This window comes from Leptopilina heterotoma, unplaced genomic scaffold, assembly GCF_015476425.1.
Source record: "Leptopilina heterotoma isolate Lh14 unplaced genomic scaffold, ASM1547642v1 Lhet_177, whole genome shotgun sequence".
Taxonomy (NCBI): Eukaryota; Metazoa; Arthropoda; class Insecta; order Hymenoptera; family Figitidae; genus Leptopilina; species Leptopilina heterotoma.
The window spans coordinates 189,135-194,433 of record NW_025110893.1 but is presented as its reverse complement, the minus strand read 5'-3'; the positions used below and the strand labels follow the sequence as shown (position 1 = coordinate 194,433).

The following is a 5,299-nucleotide window of genomic DNA, read 5'->3' as shown; positions in this document are numbered from 1 at the left end:
TTTTACATTGTTTGATGAATTCCCTGTCATTTACGTTTAAATTGCAAAAAACCACATTTTTTAAAAATATATGGCCGTAACTTTTTGATTTTTTTTTTTCAATTTTGAGTGCAGATTCTGAAAGAGCAATGTCCAAGACGTAAGGAATAGATCTCCTGGATTTTTTTAGACCCCTTGATCGACGAGAAAGAAATAATATTTGATTTTTCAACTCTTTTAGGTATTTGGTAATTTTTATTAGACACGATTTTTTGCATTAAATATGTTACAGGTGAAGAACATGATTTCTTATTTGTATAATCTATATCGAACTAATAACAGTAAAATAATAAAATATGCTTTCGGTAAATGCAATTAAACAGAAAAGACTTTTTAAAGGAAATGTGATAACATCATCCAAAGAGAAGAACCTTCCTGAAAAGATCTATTGTTACGAAGGAATGTTGGGGAATGTACCCTGGGAATTTACTCACAATTAAAGTTCGTATTGTATGGACAATGAACATGGTTACCTTTATTATGCACAACAGTAATTCTGTATTAATAACAATAATTACACCTTTAGATATAATTAGACGAATTCGCATTTTAGTAAAGTATAAAGCAGAAAACAGTAGAAAATATTTTTAAAATATTCTGTATACATATTGTATGCACTTGTACCTCTTATTTGACAAGTTAAAGATTTTCTTTGTGATCCGCATCCCTTCTATGTCAAAGTGCTTTTATTTCATATTTAACATTTAAGTAACATTGTCTTTTACCAACTTTCAGTTTTTTAAAATAATTCTAAAACAATTCTAAAAACCAATATTATTCTTTAGATTTTATTGAAAAACATATATTAACATTAGAATGAACAAGTTAAAATTTTCTAACGAGAATAATAACAATAAAAATAAAGTCAATATTTATAGTCAAATCCCCAAAGTTTCTTTGCCTTTTAACTAAAAATATTTAAGTTGTCAAATCGTCGCTTGAGTGATAAACCATCCTGTTTCATCTGTGATCTGAGAAACATACAGTTCATATTATATTATAATTGTCAACCAAAAAAAAAAAGTAAAAAATTGCACGTCTCTGAATATGTATGTTTTTCAGCACACCCGCGAAACTGTATGCTTTTCAGATCACATTTGAAATGGGATGGTTTATATCACCCAAGGGACGAAAAGTGAACGATAATTCTGTAGTTCTACCGACATCGAATAAATTTTATTAAAATTATTAAAATCAATATAACTTGTACCTCATCATGTAAGACTGTGTTTACGTTTTAGTTCATTGACTTCTCTCACGTATTTACTAGTTTGACTTTATAAGATGAGTAAATATCTTTTCAGTTGACAGTGAATTGCTGCTTTGAGAATGTTTTCTCTCTGTTTTAAATTTTATTCTTATAAATGTGGACCCATTAAACCCAGGTACTTAAAAAGAGGCAATATTACCGAAAATGATTGGATGAATTTTGTAATTGATTGGAACTATATTTAAGCAAATAGAAAATTAAAGTATTAGGAGAGTTGATTAAGTCATCTCGTCTCACCACATACATTGTAAATAAAGCCGTTGATAAATTAAGATTAATAAAAAAGGATATTTCACTTTTTGCTTGTAGAATAGCTACCAAGCAATTAATAGATAAATATCCAGAAGTAATAGAGGAAAATTAGCCCTAAAATAAGATAAAGATTTACTGTTAACTATCAAAGGCAATTTTTAAATAATTTGACATACGGTGAAAAGTATTATCGATGCTTGGTCAACTTTATGTATTGAACGATTTTATTTTGTATATTTTTACAGAAAATGAAATCAGTTGAAGATTTGAATATTCCTGAAAATGTATTTGGTTGGGTTTTACGTTTGGGTAAGATTTTTTTAATTAACAATTTTTTAATTTGTTTCCCATATTTAGTTATATTTATTATTTTTCATTATTTTCAGATAACGAAAGTACATACCTGACGGAGGAAGATACTCTGTCTGAAGGAGGAAGTGATTGCGAAAGACTGTTATTTTATAGATGCATTAAAATTTCTATTTGCATCTTGCTTCGTTTTCAATGCTAATGGGCATAAATCCAAAAAAAATAAATAAAGCCAGACTATAATCCTGGACTAATTGAAGCAGAAACGGAAGTTCTAGAAGATTCTTTTGAAGATGGCGAGGTCAAGTAAATATTTTATAATTATTAAAATTAATATAAATTAATTTGTAATACGTTCTAGTATTATTTAATTATATGTTTCAATCGCCGAAAAGTTAAACTTGATTGAAAGCAATCATTTAATTCAAATAATAAGTGTATTGTTTTCGTGTTCATCAAAAACTTATAGTATAAGACACCTATTGATATTAATTTGGTAGAAATTGATAATTTTAATTCGCAATCGGTAAATAGTAGTCGAAGCAGAAACATTCTAACAAACGTTAGATTTTTAAATAGAATGTTTATAATGGATATCAGTTAGGTAAAATGTATTCAGTGCGACAAATTATTGGAACAAAAGAGTAGGAAATAGAGCGTTGTGGAATCGAAAACAAATTGAAAAAGTGATATTCAATTTAAAATAATGAAAGTGAATAAAATGCTGCTTTTTATCATTTTTCAAAAATATACGAAATTCTTCGAATTGGTGCAGAGTGTAATATTATTTTAAAACGTAATACTTCATAAGTTATCACTGTCTCTTGGCGATATACAACTGTCGATCGAGGGCCTTTTGATTTTAGTAACATTTTTGGGGTTATTACAGATTTTAAAAATAAAGTTTACCAAGCAGGGACTAAAGATGCAATAATTAATGGCTGGTTTTGTAGAACTGATCTCTAAAAATTAGGAACAACTGCATTTAATATTGAAGACGTTCAAAAAGATAAATTTTTTCTCTTCGAAAAGCTCAATCAACTTCAGGTAGAACGGAATTCCAAAAAATATAACTGCAAAACAACAACAGATCAGTGTTGTACTAAACGCTGTTCTTGCTTTAAAGCTAATGTTATATGCGGTTCAGGATATATCTTGCGAATTGAATAAGATTTTTTAACTTCTTTGGTCTTAAATTAAAGAGGAGACTTAAACGATGACAGCTATATAAGTTTTAAATTTTATCTGAAATTTTTAAAAAATATGACGAAGATTAAAAAATTATCAAAAAAATTTTCATTGTTTAGTTTTTTTTAAATTTGTCAATTACTAGAATCTTTGTGTAATTTATAAAAATTTTCGAATGTAGATAATTTAACGTTGAATATTATAAGCTTTCGAATGGTATATTTGTTAATTTTCTTACATTTGATTTTACAGAAAAATCGTGATTTAAAGATTGGTATGGTTTCGGTCCATGCGCGTAAGGTCGTACCGATAATTTCCGACGGTATTATATATATATATATATTACTTATTTATTTTCTTGTTTAACTTTCAAAGTTAATTGCCATTACCTACCTGATGTATATAATTTTCTTTCAAAATGTAGTTTTTCCCGATGTCATGCTATCCTGCTTCATTACGTGTTGTCCAGTGTTGTCGCTTTGGAAACGTTGTTTCGCGAATTATCCCATCCAATTATAAATGGATGATTTATAACTCCTGAAATATTTAAGTTTGGTAGATTGTATTATGTATGATTTATATAAAAAGTGTTCCATAGAAAAATTTTCCTCCCTAGTCCCTAAATTAACTATTCTGTTTATGAATAAATATTCTTCGTAAGTATGAATTTCCAGGTAATTGATTTATTTGTGATACAGTGAGTTCTTGCGAGTCATTCAACAGATGATCTGTGTTTGATTCACCAGTCGTTTAATTTCTAGTATGCGGGTGCCAGTGTTCAGTGTTGTATAATTTGAATGGACCAAAGCTGTTGAATATTATTGTCTTTCTTTTGGGGGATAGATTTGCTTCACACATTCCTGAAATTGATCTGGAGGCGTGACTGATGCATTAAAAGACTCGAGAGGTTTGTTGTCTCCAAAAATTTGAAGAATTGAACAACTCGCGAGAACTCAGTCTCGCTCACAGTATTATAAATTTCTATAGTTTTAAAAATTGATAAAAACTCCATTTATTCAACTGGGAGAAATCTATTTCATCCTTTTAAACTTTAACTAAATAATTAATTCAAGAGAAGTAATTATTGTTTGTGGTAAATAATCCTTTTGGAGGACCAAGTTAAATATTTGCCAAATCGATATAGCCTATTGCTAATGAACATGGCTCATAAGAATATTCAAAAAACTTATGATTAGCTTTTGTTACTCCTAAAGGTTTAGGATTATGATGTAGAGAACCAATTGCTCGGTAATTTCCTCGATACCTTCGCCAGGGCTTAATTTTGTAGATATTGTTTATTATAAGTTTATTGAATTACCCGATGGAGAATCGTTTAAGCAATAATTTCCTGAGTAATCATTACGATTTGTGTTGTGTTAATGTAAATTAAGTGTAATAATTTCTTATCACAGGTAGATAATCACATAAGCAATAATTTACTGTGAACAAGTGTTGTGGCAAAATGTTAAATATATAATAAATTCCTATCCCAGGTAAAGAACTGATATCTCAGTAATTTTCTGAGGAAAAGACTTCTGTTACTTATTACTAGAGTATATCGTGTCTGATGAATGCGAGAGCGACGCTTGCAGTTTCTCGGTTTATATAGGCGAGATCTACTCCCATTTTTACGATTTAAGTGGAAATTTAAAAAATAGATTAGTGTAGGTGAGATTCTTCCCTTTGATTGACTAAAGTTTGGAACTCGCTCCTACCCTTTGAGGACACTTACATTTTCCATGTATTTCTTCCGCCAATTCAACCCCACTATTTAGTTTACGGAAGGCGTCTAATTTTCTTCCCATTAAAGCTAAGAACAGAATCATCTTTTTCCTCTTTCATAATCTCCAACGTGTCTAACGTTTCTCGAGAACAATGCCATTACGCAAGTTATATAACTCAGAACCAAAATAATGTTTCATCAGATGATTAATGATATTTTTAAATAAATTTACAGGAACCGTTGTCCAAATTAAATGGAGTTATAGAAGAGTGGAAGTTACGAGCTTTTCGATGCCTACGTTCCCTTATTACGATCGAGTGAGGATGATCTGGAAGAACAACTTAAAAAGCTGGATGAAAAGGGAATCAGATTGAAGTTGCCTTCACTTAAATTTCTTTGTGTTGATGAAAATGATGTGAATTAATTATTACATATTAAATTTGAGTAATGAGTTTAAAGAAAATTAGTTTCGCGTTTTAATCTTTAATTTATTTTTTTAAATAAAATATTTAAGTCTC

The 5,299-nt window shown here is 29.1% G+C and overlaps 1 long non-coding RNA gene across 1 annotated transcript; it reads left to right on the top strand.

Moving 5' to 3' along the window:
- The first annotated feature begins 499 nt into the window (after positions 1 to 499).
- Positions 500 to 5,294, top strand: LOC122499866. The gene is made up of 4 exons (XR_006301389.1): positions 500 to 1,424; positions 1,807 to 1,870; positions 1,948 to 2,171; positions 5,016 to 5,294. It is a non-coding gene; the product is annotated as an uncharacterized LOC122499866 (long non-coding RNA).
- The last annotated feature ends 5 nt before the right edge of the window (positions 5,295 to 5,299 follow it).